Source organism: Eretmochelys imbricata, chromosome 3, assembly GCF_965152235.1.
Source record: "Eretmochelys imbricata isolate rEreImb1 chromosome 3, rEreImb1.hap1, whole genome shotgun sequence".
In the NCBI taxonomy this organism is placed as follows: Eukaryota; Metazoa; Chordata; order Testudines; family Cheloniidae; genus Eretmochelys; species Eretmochelys imbricata.
The window spans coordinates 69,962,098-69,980,782 of NC_135574.1; positions in this window are offsets into that span (position 1 = coordinate 69,962,098).

Here is an 18,685-nt window from a genome sequence, read left to right on the forward strand (position 1 = left end):
TATTCTCTCAGAGAGTGTTTTAATATCACTTGATGATTACCTGTTCTGTTCATTCCCTCTGAAGCACCTGGCATTGGCCACTGTCAGAACACAGGATACTGGGATAGTTGGATCTTTGGTCTGACCCAGTATGGCCGTTTTTATGTTCTTATCCCACATCAACTTAAGAATTCTACTTAAAACAATAATTTTGCCAAAGGCAGTAAATATAAAATTTGATGATTAAACATCTGGTGGAGTAAATCCTTCAAAACCTTAGAAAGAATTCTGAGCCCCACAGTGCTGATCAGACAGACTGGATTTGGTTTTACCAGAATACAGAAATATAAAAAACAAGCACTGCAAAAATACTAATGCAACCCTTGGTGTTCGGCAGACATTCAAAAGGTCATGATCAAAGAGTCCTCCAGTTGCAAGTACTGCAAAACTGATAGTCACCACCACAAAAAGACTAAAATGATGCTTCCTAAAATTAAATGTTTCTCTCATTTTTTTTTGTTCAGAAATCTTCATCTACCATGGCAATATAGCATCCAGTTTTGTACTCTGTATTTAAAAGGAATTGCTATGAATTTTGGTGACATACTATTTGCTCTGAATGTTAAGGGAGGGAAATTTTCTGAGCAATCAGAAAAGGCTTCTTGGTCAAAAATATGTGCTATGCAAATGGTAATGCAAAAATTATTCCTTTGAAAAAGAGCTCATCTTCCACAACTGGGGCATGCTCTGTCATTTGATGTCATGGTTTATCTGCTTGTTGTTTTCTTCAGATTTCAGGCTTTTTAGTTTCTTGGTAACTATGCCAAAATAATTGCTATTCAACAAATAATGGTGCTAACCTAATAAGTGGTATTATAATGATGATCTTTCAGTTTATACTAGGGCTGTCAAGCGATTAAAAAAATTAATCGCGATTAAGTGTGTGATTAATTGCAGTTTAAACAATAATAGAATACCATTTATTTAAATATTTTTGGATGTTTTCTACATTTTCAAATATATTGATTTCAATTACAACACAGAATACAAAGTGTACAGTGCATACTTTACGTTTATTTTTGATTACAAGTGTTTGCACTGTAAAAAGACAAAAGAAATAGTATTTTTAATTCACCTAATACAAGTACTGTAATGCAATCACTTTATCACTTTATCATCAAAAAACCTGCATTCAAAAATAAAACAATGTAAAATTTTAGAGATTGCAAGTCCACTCAGTCCTATTTCTTGTTCAGCCAATTGCTCAGACAAAAAAGTTTGTTTACATTTGCAGTAGATAATGCTGCCCGCTTCTTGTTTATAATGTCACCTGAAAGTAAGAACGGGTATTCTCATGGCACTGTTGTAGCCAGCATTGCAAGATATTTACATGCCAGATGCGCATGCTTTAACCACCATTCCAAGGGACATGCATCCATGTTGATGACGGGTTCTGCTCAAAAACCATCCAAAGCAGTGTGGACCGATGCATGTTCATTTTCATTATCTGAGTCAGATGTCACCAGCAGAAGGTTGATTTTCTTTTTTGGTGGTTCGGATTCGGTAGTTTCCGCATCAGAGTGTTGCTCTTTCAAGACTTCTGAAAGCATGCTCCCTACCTCATCCCTCTCAGATTTTGGAAGGCACCTCAGATTCTTAAATCTTGGGTTGAGTGCTGTGGCTATCTTTAGAAGTCTCACATTGGTACTGTGACAAAGCTCTGTCCTTGCCTCTGTGGGTCCCGTGTTTCCTGGCGGACTTCGCTAGCCTCAGAGGCTCACTGTGACCCTCCACGTAACCCTTCTCTCTCTAGAGACAAGGGTCACAGTCTACTGAGCCATTTTCATCATAAGCCAGCGGGGGAGGTGAGGAGAAGTTATCCTTCCTTGCACAGTCTATGTCTCCCAGTCTCAGTGATTAATCAGGGGGCAAAGGTGTGTGTGTGGGGGGGGGAGCCTGGGCCCACCTCTACTCCGGGCTCCAGCCCAAGGACCCTAATAGTATCAGCTATGGTAGCTGACTTTTTAGAAACATAACATGTAAAATTCCCTGGACTACTTCCCCCTAAAGCAGGCCTCACTTCCTCAAGCTCCACTTCACCCTTACCTCAGGGCCTCCTTCCTTGTGCCTGATATGGTGTGTACTACTCAGTCTCTCCAACAGCACAACTTCCTCCCCCAGCTCCTGACATGCACACCCACCTGACTAACTGGGAGGCTTTTAACTAGTTTCAGCCAGCCTCTGATTGGCTTCAGGTGTCCCAATCAACCTAGCTTTCTTCCTGCCTTTTGGAAAGTTCTTAATTGGCCCCAGGTGTCTTAATTGACCTGGAGCAGCTGCCATTTCACTTATCCTGGTACCAGGGATTTGTTTAGCCTGGAGCTAATTTATCTATCTCCCACTACTTTTCCATAGCCATCTGGCCTTGCCCCGTCAGAGTACCTTCTTTGTGTTTTGTCAAATCTGCAGTGAAAGTGTTCTTAAAATGAACATGTTATTTTTTTTTTAAGAGTGTCATCAGCATGTAAGCATGTCCTCTGGAATGGTAGCCAAAGCATGAAGGGGCATACAAATGTTTAGCATATCTGGCACGTAAATACCTTGCAATGCTGGCTACAAAAGTGCCATGCAAATTCCATTGTCTCACCTTCTGGTGACATTGTAAATAAGAAGAGGGCAGCATTATCTCCTGTAAATGTAAACAAACTTGTTTGTCTGAGCACAAGAAGTAGGACTGAGTGGACTTCTAGGTTCTAAAGTTTTACATTGTTTTGTTTTTGAGTGCAGATATGTAACAAAAAAATCTACATTTGTAAGTTGCACTTTCAGGACAAAGAGATTGCACTACTGTACTTGTATGAGGTGAATTGAAAAATACTATTTCTTCTGTTTATCATTTTTATAGTGCAAATATTTGTAATCAAAATATACACTCTGATTTCAGCTACAACACAGAATACAAGATATATATGAAACTGTAGAAAAACATACAAAATATTTAATAAATTTCAGTTGGTAGTCTCTTGTTTAACAGTGCAATTAAAACTGCGATTCATTTTTTTATCCACAATCCAGACTGCTGTAACATGAAATATATGGCAGAACTCAAATTTTTTTGAGTTAATTGCGTGAGTTAACTGTGATTAATCAACAGCCCTAGTATATACCCAAATGGATCCCATAAACTCATCTGACAGATTTTACCAACTATATACCAAGGACTCAAAAGGTGGTTGCCTGAACAGGACATTCAAATCCCACATTTTGGCATTTAAACTGGCATTTAAAAAGAGGCATTTGCACAACTAAGGTGCTGATCCTTCAATAAGCTACTCACAGGCAGAGCCCTGCACCCAAGCAGAGTTCATTGACAGGGCCATCCTTACCCAGACGCAAAGTACGCAGCTGTGTAGGGCACCAGGAAATTTGGGGCACCAAATTTCCTGGTGCCCCGCGCAGCTGCGTGCTGCTCCAGCTTCTGTCCTGCCTCTTCCCCAGGGCCCCCACCCCCGCCTCTTCCCCACCCCAGCCCTGCCTCTTCCTCACCCCAGCCCTGCCTCTTCCTGTCACTGCTCTGCCCCAGCTCCGCCTCTTCCCACCCCTTTCCCCAAACCCCTGCCCCACCTATGTCCCGCCCCACCCCTGCCCCGCCTCTTCCCACCCCTGAACTCTGCAGCAGGTCCGGGGCTGCACTCACTGGCGGTGGGAAGTGCAGCAACCCAGACCTAGCCGCACCACCGGTGAGTGCTGGGGGGTGGTTCCCCCTGCTCCCCAAGCCAGCCCCCCGCCGGAGGCCTGGGGCCAGTCCCCCCCCATGGAGGCCTGGGGCCCCACAATCCCCACCCCCCAGGGGGCTGCGTAGGACCCCAGAATAGCTAGGGATAGCCCTGTCCATTGACTTCAGTGGAATTCTGTGCGGGCACGGGGGTCCCTTTGCACAAAACTTGTTGCAGGATTGCAGTCTAAAGCCTAGAAAAGCATATGTTTCTAGGGGTTTGATCCAGGTCCAACTGAAGTTAATAAGGACCTTTCCTACTGCATGTGAGCATCCAGATGTAGGTTTTGGACATCTATATTTCAAAATTGGCAATCCTGAATCACATTGTCCACACTGAAATGCAGCTGACTTAGGAGTGAAGCATGCCAACAGTTTCACAGTGTACAGAAACACCACACAACTGATTATGACAGGATGTGAATAATACTGCATCCATTTGAAACTGCAGGGGGAATTCTAGGAAGGCATAGTATAATTACCTCAATTGAAATCTGGCTCAGACTCAGAGGTTAAAACCTGATATTGAAAGCATATTTAACTTCCTGTTCAGTCTCTGATTTCTTGTCTCTTAGCAGAATTTCCCTGGTAGATTCTAACCTCTTTCTGATTGAAAAAAATTAAAAACCCTGATAGGTAGGAAACAAATAATCTCCATTGTGCCATCTGATTGAGACAGAGCCTCAGCATGTGGGCAGTAGTGTACAAATGTGTAGTGAATTGTTTTTTAAAAATGTGCTGATTTTAGAAATGGGGTCAACCGAATTTTAAAAAAGCCCCTGATTACTCTGGTACCGCTGTGTGGGACCAATACTTCCTCTTCCCGTGGATTTAAAAAAAAAAAAGTTTGTCGGCCCCACTGGGAGAAAGGAATGAAATCAAGGAGACAATGTCAGAGTCTAGGATCAAGAACACAAAAAGTTATTGTAATTGGGACAGAAGGGCTGGCAAGACTGCCCTTGATTTAGGAACAAATAGTAGCTGAAGGTGTTTCCAATGATTGCACACTCTCAGAGAATCTATGACAAGACTGGCCCAAGAGGATGGTATCCAACACAATGCTGAGAGAACCTATTTTTAAATTCCCAGACTGAGTAAAATCAATATATAAATGGGTCAGTGAAATGTGCCTGATGTTGTCTACATGTAGAAACCCTACAGAGGTTGCTTATTATTGAATAGTACTAGATTGAGCAAAGTAGGTCATTTTACCGCTTTGTTCTGATAGCAGTATTATACCTGCCAGAACAGTGCCCTCAATACAGTACTTCAAATTTGGTGCTTGAGGATATGCAGGGTTCCTTTAACAACCCCCTCCCCCGACACACATCTTTTCTCTATGGTTATTTTCTGAAATTATCACCAGTTAAATTACCAGAGTCTGGTTCAAGTAGCCACTTGACAAGCTCATATACCAGACACTTGCAAAAGACTATTTATAGAGTACATTCTAACTATAGTGGTACTCCTCTTGTCAAGGGTCTGTCAGCATTTCCATTACAGACTCCTTCTATAACTTGGCAGTAAAAATTTACTCCAGACTAAAGCCTGAATGTTTTTTAAGAAAAAAATTATCTATGGGCTCTTTTCATTAGAAGAGTTAAAAAAACATTTTCAGTTTCTAATACATTTGAACTCCTAGTGCTTAAAAAAAGTGCCCTATTTTGTCAACTGACATTTTATATATCCAAGGATCAAATCATGCCTTCCTTGGTGAGGGGGGTGCGGAGGGAGGAGGGAGAGAAACAGAACCACCTAGAGGGCAAGAAAAAGTGAACTAGAAACCTCTGCATCTTCACTAAGTGAGTTTCTTGCTAATGGCCCAATGTGGTCTTGGGCACAGGGATACTGTATCTATGGTGGTTGCAGGGGATATGGGCCTCCAACCATTGGGGTATCGCAACAGCCATAGGGGAATCGACAGATATAAGGCACTGGTGCAGATGACTTGGACATTCATGAAAGAGAGGCTGCCCTCTGTGGTCATGGCTTTCCCCCAGAAGTCTTTCTCCTGGCACAGTTGTGTGTCAACCATATTTGTCTGCCACGAGCTGCTGCTCTGCACAACCATGTTTGTATCAGTACAATCTGGGAACATCTTGACACCTGTGTTTCCCATGCTTCCTCAGCTGTTGGTGCCAGTGGAAAAGGACTGCATTTTTTTCTCACATTGTGCAACTCCCTTTTGGATATCCTCCCCCACAAAAGCCTGCAAGGCTTGGGAGCTGGCTAACCTGGTCCCACTGCACATAGGTATACAATACAATCCACCTATACAATACAAAACCTATGTTTGAACCTGGCTGCAGCTTGACTATTGTGTTACAACTCTGCTCATGAGCAGGGTGAAAACATGGTACACCCACATGTATAGAAACCATGGGTTGTATATATGGACATGTGGAGTCAACTTGTTTACAGAACAATAAAACTCTGAATATGGGCCCAATGGGGCTTTGAGTTTAAAGACTACACAAGCACTAACATACCCAACCTGCCTCATACCCTCAGTGCTCCCTGGTATTTGAAGGTAGAACAAGTTTGTCTGTGTTCCCTTCCTTTCTAGCTATTTCTTTCCTTTCATTTTCCATATTGTGCTGAATGCAAGTGGAATTCTGCTGTCTGGCAACCCCTGTTCCTTGCCAGCTCTTAACTAATATGGAGTCTGGACATGTATTGATTTTTCTGCTTTTTGCAGACTGCACTCATCAGTCATTTTATATTACTGAAGAGACCATTAGTAATAAAAATAAAGGATGAAAGGTACAGAGCCCATTAGAGTACTTACTCCATCTGTATGAGGGGGTGAGCGAAACAGTTAAAAGCACATCAGCTTATAAACATGCTGATACAGTTATTAGAATGGTGACTTCAGAGCATGATACTAAGGGACAGAGATGAAATCCCTTCCCCCTCCTGGTGGAAGGGAGGGCTCTGATATTCTATACCAATGCAGAATGTATGTAGCCTCAGATGCTCTCTATGGGTGAGACGGAAGGAAGATTAAATAGCAGAATCGAGGAACATTACAGAACAACCATTCAGCGGTTGGCTCAGGAATGAATGAATTTCAGTCCTGTAATGGTAAAACTAAAGTGAGAGACAGGGAGGTTAAATATAAAAAGAAGGGGTGGTGATGTAGTCCTGAAATGAGATTATAATAAAAGAGAAAGCAGAGGTGCTTCAACACATTAAGGAACAGTCTAGATTGCTCCTGTTATCTTGTTGATAGAATAATTTAATTGAACCCCTTCTGACTGCCTGATACAACATGAGAATGGTGTATGCAAGAGCAGCATTTGTATAAATACTGTACAGTGTCAGGGGCTTTTTGAAGGGGCTTTTTGAACACTTTTTGAATATGTTAACACTACATACAAGAAAAATGTTTTCAATTAATATTTTGCAGTTTTATATTGCTCATCTACTTTTTCTTAGCATCTTTGGATGAAGTGCATAACATTTGGAGCCTAAAGCATTTTGGTTTTGACCAATATGAGTACATCTTCCAGGTCCTGGAGCTTGGATTCATATCCCAGGTGTTTGAATCCTTGTGCTCCAAAGATGGATGCATTTGGTGGTGTCTTCAGGACCTCAACTCCCAAGTCAGAGTGCCTTCTAGCACTACCAAATGATGAACTGTGTGTGTCTGTTATAGGTTAGTGGGTAAAGTACGAGAACACGCATACAACCAAAAGTTATCTATCAGGGCAACTGGTAAACACTAGTTCAGTAATATTATTTTAGGTGAGGCCCAGGGGTCAAATTGAAGATATTGCACATGGTTTGTGTTCCCTCCTCTGTTCCATCTCCAGTGACACTGTAAAGGAGAGCTCCTTTTATTCCAGGGGTGAACTGCAGTAGCAATTCCAAAGCCCTTATGCTGTCAGGAGAGAGGTGATTTCTGGAGCAACCTCTTGGGATGCTGAATCCCAGTCTGCAAACGAATGTACTTGTTCACAGGCTTGTGACAGAATGATGGCAGCTGTACTACACCTCCGCTGGGTAGCTGATGAAGCAATGCTACGCTTTGGCTTGAGGGTGCTACATTCTCCAAGAACGAGTATGTTATTTGAATGCCCTGAACAAAGAGAAATGAAGGCAAAGGAAAAAAATGAGGGAAAGAGGGAGTTAGAAGGAAATTATTGGACTTTACAACCCAAGGTAATTGTAGAAATATTATATATCAAAATAAGACTTTAGGTACAATGTAGTTTATCCCAGTTATACCCCACTTAAGAGGCTAAGACTACATGCCATATTAGTGGTGTGTTCTACATCCTGTCCAGGGATGGACTTCATCTAATACAGTAGGACTTTTCTATCTCCAGTTACTATGTTTTTACATCAAAACATTGGATATCGAGGAATATAGAACCCTGATCCTATGTGGAAAAGCTTACTGGGATTTCAACTGCCCTTGGTGGAGCTAGACGTCTCAGATGCTGTCTATACCCAAACTTTCACTAATTCAATTATACCAGTGCAAATCCCTTTCTTGCTACATTTGTATCAGATTAAAACAGGTTACATTGGTTTAGCTTGCTGTACATTTAATAAACCAGGTTTAAGTCAATTCAGAAGCATACACATATGCTTGTTTAACTATATCAGTTAAAAAAACCGACACCTTTAGCTATCCCAGTGCAACTTTTTTGTGTAGCTCTGACTTAAGAACTTGGCTAGGGAGGAAAACATGGTACTATATAGTATTAATTCAGCCATGATTATGCCTGACAATGGTCTAAAGGGCAAAGATTGAAGGTGAAATGAAAGGGAAAAGATTGCTCTTGAACAAAGCAATTAGTTTAATAAATGCAGCTTGGGGAGAGAGTAGAAGAGAAAAGTAAAGGGATTGCCCCCTTGTTAAATATTTAATGTTTGACTCCTGCTACTGGTGGTATCCTTAGTCCTTGTGCATCTAAATCTATACAGTATATGGTTTAAAGCTGAAGTACAAAGGCCAACTTATACCCTGAAAACTTAAGTGCATCCTGAGAAGATATATAGTGGCATGCGAGTTCCATGGCCAAGGGGCAGATGATGGTGAGTGTACAGCCTATGCAACCCATACTATGTATGTTTCCTTTTCTGTATTTTTTCGGATGGAATGGAAGGTAAAGGGTAAGCAAAGAGGCCTGAATATATGTATGAGCTCTCTCTCTCTCCCTCACACCCCCCCCCCCCAGTTCCTATAAGGTAATCACAGAGGAAGTGCTGACTAAACTGTGCCTCTGAACTGCATTTTTGTCATCCTGACCTAACATCAGGTCCTAATGACTTTGCATTTGCACATTTCAAATATCCAAGGAAAGCAGAAACAACAAAATCTTCCTAAATCTGTGCTCAAGCTTGTTGTGGATCTGCATAATATTGCCTACTCAAATAATGAGCAAAATTACAGTTAAAAATTCAAAAAACAGAAAAACAAAAAGTGGAACCAACTACAACTCCACAACCCATAGAACACCATCTCTGGGAGAAACCATGGCACCAGGACCAAACACATGGATAGTACACAACACTAACATCATCAATTTATCAAGACTATCCTAACCAGAACTGAATTATCTCTACTCTCCAAAGGAATGAACTTCTGCCCTACCACAGAACCATACTAACATGTGGAGAAATAGAAGAATTCTTTTGCTGACTCTGCCTCAAAGAATTCTTCCATAACAATGACCATACCACCCACAATAACCACATCCCCACCGACAGTCATAAAAAAAAAAGAATCATCTGACTGGACACCCCCCCCAGTGGATGAAACCACACTCTTGATCACTACATTGATTGCTTCAGGAAAAACATGGACTATGAAATCCTTAACGAACAAACATCACAAGTACCACAATATCTCCACTGCTGAGAAGATTAGCAGTGGTTTGTGATCACAGATAATAATCAAACCAGACAAAAGGGTGCCATTGTAGTCCTCAGTTGTGATGATTATGTTAATGAGGCCCAACCAATCTCTCTCCAAAACTAACTCAAAGAAGACCCTACACCACAGTTTACCCAAGAACTTAAGGATATTAGCAAATCCTTCCCCAAACAACTCCAAGAGAAATTCTACAAACTCATGACCTGTGACCCCACCCCAGCGACCTTCTCATGCTTCCCAAGATACACAAAGGAAACCAGGCAGACCCATCATATCTGGCCATGTCATTCTTACTGAATAGCAAGAATAGCAAGACTCATAGAATCCATCCCCAGACCACTCACCATACTTCGTCCAGGACATAACTGTCTTCCTCCAGAAACTTCACAACATTAACAACCTCCCTCAGAACATCTTCCTTGCCACCATGGATGTCACCTCCCTATATACCAACCTTCCTCACAATTATGGCATAAATGCCTGCCTCAAATATCTACAAGACAATGGACAACATTCAGATTTCCACCCCAAACACATTGCCAAATTCATTCATTTAATCCTCACCCATAACAATTTTACATTCAACAACACTTTGTCCAAACCATGGGAACAGCTATGGGTGTGAGGATGACATCCCATTATGCCAGCCTCTTCATGGGCCACCTTGAGGAAGAATTTCTGGATGAATGCACTACAAAATCAATAAGATACTTGAGATACATCAATGATATTTTCATCCTCTGGACAGATGACCTAAGCTCACTCACAGATTTCCACCACAACTTCAAGCAGGACCACCTATCCATTAAACTCTCTCTAAAACACTCCACGCTAGCATCAACTTCCTGGACACTACGATTAGCTTCAACAGTGGAGCCCTACAGACAACTATATACAAGAAATCCACAGATCACCACACTTATCTTCATAGATCCAGTAAGCACCCCAAACATATGAAAAAAATCGGTTATCTACAGCCAAGTACTCAGAAACCACAGAATATGCTCCAAGGAGAAAGTCTGGGATATATACTTTAACACACTTAAAACCACCTTCATCAAACAAGGACACTCCTCAAGAGAAGTTGTCAAGGTTCCTTCCCCACTCTGAACTCCAGGGTACAGATGTGGGGACCTGCATGAAAACCCCCCTAAGCTTATTTTTACCAGCTTAGGTTAAAACTTCCCCAAGGTACAAACAGAGCTAGGCATGATGGCTTGCTTAGCCTGGCTGTGGGTGACCATTCCCACCCTCTTGGCTAGCTTCACATGATTGGCCAAGTCTTCCCCCAACAGCATGGGGATGGGATAATCATTATATACTGCAAAAGTCCACGTTCCTGACCAGTCCTTGTACTGGACAGGCAACTTGGCTGTAGGCAAATTGAAAGAGTTGGACTTGAAGGGTTGAATTGTCATTTGGATCTCTGGGTTGATTAAATTGGGGTCCACTAAGGAAGCATGGATAGCCAACACTTGTGCTCTGGTGTCCCTCCACGCGGTGACCTTCTTCCCACCCACACTCACAGTTTCCCTCCGCTCCAAATGTATCTGGGAGGTATCTGGGCCTGAGGACCTCTGGTGTGATTCCAGTGCAATGAACTGTAATCTGTTGGGGTTCTTGGGGCAGTTGGCCTTCACATGCCCCGGCCTGTTACATTTAAAACATCGTCCAGCTGACAGGTCCCTGGGGCGAGGTGGGTAGCTGGAGAATGGTGTGGCAGGACAGTAAGGTGTCTGGAGTATTCCTTGGTGTGTAGTTGGGGCCTTGGGCTGCCCCCGGTAGTAGGGTGTGGTCTGAAGTTGTCCCTTCTGGTATCTACTCCAACTGCGACCAGGGTTGTTCCTCTCTCCTCCCTCCACCTGTTTTGTTCTGGCTTGCCCCGCCTCTCCGGCGGTCTGGGACTGCTCGTATCAATCAGCATAAGAAGCAAGACTTTCTGCTGAGTGCATTTTCTTATCCCATAAACACTGTTTTATTTCCTCCTTGGACATATTCAGGAATTGCTCCTGAGCTATCAAATCACACATTCCGTCAAAGCTAGTGACACCACTTCCTTGGACCCATTTATCTAACAGATCCTTCTTCTGGTTTAGATAAGCCATATTACTTAGTCCAGACCCTCTCTTAAGGGTTCGAAATTTTACTCTGTACGTTTCAGATGTAATTTGAAATTGCTTTAAAACCAAATCCTTGAACTTATTATAGTCAGAAGCCTCATCAATAGGCATCTTATTGAATATGTCCAGAGCTCTTCCAGTTAATTTTGTGACCAATGTGGTCATCTTGTGAGCTTCAGGAATTTTATGGAGACTGCACAGTCTCTCAAAGGTGAGAAAATATTCAGCAGTATCACTGGATTCATCATACTGTGGACATAGTCGCTCCCATTTGTAGATTGTTGGGGAAGGACGGTTAGGGTTATCCAGTAGATTCCACTCAGCCCTTACCTTCTCCAGCTCCAGTTCATGCTCTCTTTTTCCCTCTCCTCCATTTCTTTTTCCCTTGCCTCCATAGCTCTCCTGTGAGCAGCCTCTTGGTTTTTTTCTGTCTTTCTTGCTGCCTCCAGTTCTCTCCTGTGGGCAGCCTCTTTGGCTGTTTCTGCCTTGGGCTCTGTCTTGTTTGCCTCTCTGTTTTTAACTAACTTTACACTCGAGAGTTAGAAATAAAACAAACAAACAAAAAAATCCTTGGCTTGTCAAAAAAAAATATTTTGGTTGTGCTGTAACCGGATACCTATGTTCTCTGATAGTGATTGTCAGCCTACAGAAAAATCCTTAAAAAAACAAACAAACAAACAACTAACATCTTTGTTTCTGGGCAAATAGACAGAAAACCCCTCTAGTTGCTCTTAGGTAAAAAAAAAACAAAAACAACAACCCACCTCTTCAGGTCTGTGAAGACTTGTGAATTTTCCTGCAGGAGGTTAACTACCCTGCCTTTAGGTAGAGAAAACTCCAGCTCACAAAAGACAATTCCCTTTTGTCTCTGCTCTGGCCCCCAAGCAGAGACAAAAAAAACCTCTAACTGCTTTTAGCTTAAAACCTGCTTTCCAGCAGCCCAAAGGGAAAAAAATGTCCTTTCTAAAAATCTGTGCTTCTGGTTGAAAAAATCTCAAATTGATCTCAAAATGATTTCAAGTTAATCCCACCGCTCTGCCACCATGTCAAGTTTCCTTCCCGACTCTGAACTCTAGGGTACAGATGTGAGGACCTGGATGAAAAACCCCCTAAGCTTATTTTTACCAGCTTAAGTTAAAACTTCTCCAAGATACAAGCTATTTTACCTTTTGTCCCTGGACTTTATTGTTGCTACTACCAAGTGTCTAACAAATATAACAGGGAAAGAGCCCACTTGGAAACGTCTTTCCCCTCAAAATCCCCCCCAAGCTCTTCACCACCTTTCCTGGGGAAGGCTTGATAAAAGCCTCACCAATTTGCATAGGTGAACACAGACCCAAACCCTTGGATCTTAAGAACAATGAAAAAGCAATCTGATTCTTAAAAGAAGAATTTTAATTGAAGAAAAAGTAAAAGAATCACCTCTGTAAAATCAGGATGGTAAATACCTTACAGGGTAATCAGATTCAAAACATAGAGAATCCCTCTAGGCAAAACCTTAAGTTACAAAAAGACACAAAAACAGGAATATACATTCCATTCAGCACAACTTATTTTATCTGCCATTTAAACAAAACAGAATCTAATGCATATCTAACTAGATTGCTTATTAACCATTTACAGGAGTTCTGACCTGCATTCCTGCTCTGGTCCTGGCAAAAGACAACACAGACAGAGAACCCTTTGTTCCCCCCCCCTCCAGCTTTTAAAGTATCTTGTCTCCTCATTGGTCATTTTGGTCAGGTGCCAGTGAGGTTATTCTAGCTTCTTAACCCTTTACAGGTGAAAGGGTTTTTCCTCTGGCCAGGAGGGATTTAAAGGTGTTTACCCTTCCCTTTATATTTATGACAGAAGTACATTGCATCTTGGAATGGACCACCTAAATACCCTGAGAGAATCTGCTTCAGTACAGAAATACAATCCCCTCCAACTGAGCATCCCTAATGGTCACCTACCACCCCTACATGGGCACCCATATAGAGTATCAATAAATAATTACAGCCCTCCAAACAGCCCCCAGTTTCTTCAAGCTCCTCATCAGAAGCAAGCTCCCCACAGACCAGGACACACCAACCCAAAGCAGCACCAGACTCTGCCAGAGCAACAGATGTAAAACCTGTAGACATATCTCCACTGCTATGATGATCAACACCCTCCATAGAATACCTATCAAAAGCCATGGGTCCTATACATGCCTGTCACAACATGTGGTATAACTGATGAGGATGTGCTCCAACAGCACAAGAGCGTAGTGTGGATGTGTAAAACCGATTCAGCTACTGTGGTGGCTGTATGTTGATGTAACTTAGGTCGACAGTTTTGCAATGTAGACTTACCCTCATTTATGTATATATGGTTGCCAGCTTTAACCTTCTAATAATGCTCTCATTTCTTTTTCTTATTTAATAAATCTTTAGTTAGCTTATTAAAGCTACAAACTACAAGCATTGTTTTTGGTGAGAGATCTAAGGTACAAGTTGACCTGGAGTAAGTGACTGGTCTCTTGAGACTGGGAGCAACCTGAATATTTTGTGATCTTTTGTATATAGCAGCCATTTATCTATAAGTCCAGCTTGCCTGGGTGGCAAGATAGACTGGAATACTCAAAGGGGACTATCTGTGACTCCACGGTAAGACTGCTATAGTGCTTTAGGTGTTCACACTTGTTAGTGGGTTGGTGAAATCCAATTACAGAACACACAATCACTTTGGGGTGTCTGCTCTGCTTCTTGATAGTCTGCCCTGAGGTTGCACTCACAGTCATGAACCACTCCAAACAGTGTGACACCACTAAGAACCTCCCTCAGCTGCTTCCCCTCCACCCTTCCTTCCTCCTGTATGACTGGCGGGGTGTCAGGGGATCATTCAGAGTGAAGTGGTCCATAAAATGTGTTAACTACTTATGCTAAACAATCTGTTCCATCTTGTATTTGGCTGTGCCATTCTGAGTATGTTTCCCAGACCTGAAGAAGAGCTTTAAGTAAGCTTGTCTCTCTCACCAACAGAAGTTTACTATCCAATAAAAGATAGTACCTCACCCATCATTCCTCTCTAAAATTATAGCCAGACAGTTTTATTACATGTCCCTCAGGGACTGCTCAGTACAATTCCTCTGATCAAGTAGGGGCTTCCAAGTCTATTTGTAATACCCCCTTGTAATATACGAGATGTGTACTGAGGAATTCCCAAATCACATTTAATAAACCCTCAGAGGTGTTAGCTTATTGGCATCCATCATTTACTCAATTTACTTTAGAATATGCAAGATCTTTGACTACAGAAAACTGCCACATAGGCTTGTCAGAATCCAATTTTTATTCTTTTATAATTTGGACACCCAATATCGATGTTTATTTTTAAGCAATTTTATCAATTGTAATGTTAAAAATTGCAGAAAGTTAGGGGAAGGTCCAAAAATAATTTAATGATAGGAGACGTTGAGATTCAAAATGTGAAATCTTTACAGCCGTTAAAACAGAAATTGTCAAAGTATAGAAAATAAATATGCTTAAAGCAAACTCTAAGAAGTTCTTAGGTAACACTTTTCTTTCTTTATATAGGTGTAAATTTAGATGGTCATTGATGGAAATATTTTTGTCATTTTCTGTGTGTATGGTGAAATTGACATTTGCTGACGAAAGTTTAGTCCTTCCAAGCCTTCACATAGAGGAATCCCTGCGAATGGAAAAGCAGGGATAAGCAACAAGAAAAAAATGTGAGCAAACAAAAATCCACTCAGACTTTTGCTCTGCCACAGTTATTTCATAACCTATTTACTACAGTGAATGGCTTTCAGGGGCTTGACGTGCATACTCATTTATACAGTCCTGTTCCCGGATATTCTTGCAGGCTTATCTAGTTATGTCATGGCAAAAAGGAAAACACGAAAAACAACCAAGAAAGCCTCTACAGCCAGTACTTGGCATAAAAAGTGTTAGCAAGTGCTAACACAGTAATTAGATGTACCCAGTGCTTTCTGACTTCACAGATGACAGTCTGTGGTTTGCCTGCCCACCCAAAGTGTGTGGGAGGGCAAATCCAAGTCTTCAAATTATAGCTGTAGTGAGCACCTCATCACTTTCTTTATCAAGGTTTTCACAGTGACTGGGAAAGGGTCACACCCATCATCACAAGACGTTCGGGAGTTGGAGACGAGATATCTTTCCTCTCCCACAATCAAGTTGTACAAGATTCCTACATCATAATATTCAATATCTTATCTCTATACAGTGTACTTTTACTGCAGTGTCAAATGTTCCATTGTTTTTGTACCTAAACGTACAGAGAGTTCAGAAAAAGCAAATGAGAAAGCAGGAGTTTAAAAATGAAATAGAAACGTAATGATTCCATGAAGTGCCAGAGGCATGATCAAATTCTTGATTGCTATCAATAGACCCAAACAATTAGGAATACTTGGATTTTCAAAAAGCCTTTGATAAAGTCCCTCACATACGGCTGTTAAAGAAACTAAACTGTCTTGGGTGGAGAGGTAAAGTATATCATGGGTCAGAAACAGAGAATTGGAATAAGTGGGCAATTTTCAACATGGCAAAATGTTAACAGTGGAGGGGTCCAAGCATCTGTGGTGGGAATGGTGTTTTTAATAAGTCAATGATCTAGAAAGGAGGGTGAGGAGTGAGACTTCACAACTGTAGATGACACAAAATTGCTTAGCGGAATCAAGCGAGGACTGCGAGGCACTACAGAGAGACTTAAAGTTAAGAAAGCGAACAGCATGGTTTTACACGTTGACAAATATAAGATGATATGTATTGGAAGAAACCATTTGAACAACTCATACATATTGCTGGGTTCTAAACTAATTGAGAAACTACTCAGGAAACACACCAGATTTTCCAATCCACTAAGGCCCCATTGTACTGCTTCAGTGGTTGGAGAGGGCCAACAAAGAATTCCTCTTGTGTAGGGGAATTCTCTGCCAGCATAGCCATGCCCTGCACCAACAGTCTCCCTGACCTGCAGTGTAAGGGGAGGGGAGGAGTGTGTCAGGGCATTCTGAGGTACGGTGTGCAGAGGTATGGCAGAGCAGAGCCCCACCATGCCTGATCCTCCACTGGCACAAGGTCCCCTGAGATTCTGTGAAGCTCTAACTTGTGCTGGAGCCAGGTGGCTCTCTAGAGCTCTCTGATTTGTACTCCCATCTGAGACAACTTAACCCTTGAGCATCATTACAAACATCTTAATAGAGACGTATGGTCCATGTCAATTTAAAAACAGCAAAGATAATATGAAGGTGTATTAAAAACAAGATGGGAAATATTACTGACAAATTAATGTCATTATAGAAACAGTATTCCAGATGAACGCATATCAACAGTGTGCAGTTCTGGCTACGATTTCAGGAGAGATATGATAGAACTATCTGGGGACAAAAATGACTAGAGGCATGGAGAGACTTTCATATGAAGACTGAAAGAAAAGATTGGGACTGCTTAGTTTAGAAATGAGATATGTAAGAGGGGGACATGATAAAGAATAACAAAGTGCGTTATGGCACACAGAAGGTAAATCCAGCCCTCCTGTTTATCCTTTAATAAAAAAAATCAGGTATATTCAATGAAACTGAAAGGTAACACATTTAATAGCAATAAAGGGAAATACTTTTTTTACACAATCTGTGGAACTCATTGCCACAAGATATAAGTGAGGTCAAGACCTTAGTGGGACTCAGAAAGGATTATCCATTTACACTGATGAGAACATCCACGGTTAGGTTGTAGAAAAATAATTCTAAGGAATATAAACTCTTATGCGTAAAGGCATAAGCCACCCTTTTAACTGATGGGGATAAGGAAGAAACTTTCTTTGTGAGCAGGTTATTCCATAACTGCTTACCACAGAGTCTTGCATCTTTCTCAGAAGCGTCTAGAACTTGTCATTGTCAGATGAGATACTGGGCAAGAGGGACCACTGTTTTGATCTTGTATGGAAATTCCCATATTACTAATACAATAAAGAAATCCCATGTAAATGTGAATGCAGTGAACCTGTGCTGAGTGTTGACTAAACTTCAGTTGGGAGCTCAATTTTATGAAGCTGAGAATCTGGAATATTTGATGGACTGGGCTAATGATCAACGCTACCTTTCTCTCCACTATTTGTCTCTTAAAGTGGCTATTGGAGGGATGTAGCTGCTGCATCTGGGTGGCTATAGCAAGGCATTCAGGGCAGAATGCAAGAGCCATCTCCTCTCCTCATCAGTATGAGCCCCAGAAACATAAAACAAATTCCTGCATGAAACCCAAGCCTACAATAGATTCTCTCAGCAAATGCACCCCAACGGGCCTCTTTGGTATGGGAAACATAGTCCCACTGAGACAAACAGGAAAGCAATATCTAGCCTAGGAAAGAGCATGCTAGGATATTGATATTAAGGTGACTACCTGATATTATATTTACAGCAATGACTTTTTGGTCTGATGTTCTGGGGTTTATTGGCCAAAATGGACAGGGACACAACCCCACACTACGGGTATCTCTACATCTACAACTGCCAGGAGCTGGGACTGCACGTCAGGGGATTGATCACTCAATAGTTGCCCTGCTCTGTTCATTCCCTCTGAGGCATCTGGCACTGGCCACTGTCAGAAGGCAGGACGCGGGGCTAGATGGACCATAGGTCTGACCCAGTATGGCCTTTCTTATGTATTTGGAAAAGATAAAGTAGATTGACTTGCTTGAATATAGAGATACTCATAAACAAGTGTTGGGCCAGAAGAACCTTACACTCTGTCAGAGGAGCATTGTGCTCAGATCTCAGGAACATTGTGTCTTGTCGCATTTGGGTAGAGAAGTGAAAGTCACCTTGAGGCAACTTTAACTTGGGAGACTGGCACTTGCACAGCAAATCCCAGCAGGTTTGACTGACCTTGGCAAAGTCACAGAGGTTTTTATTTTCACAGT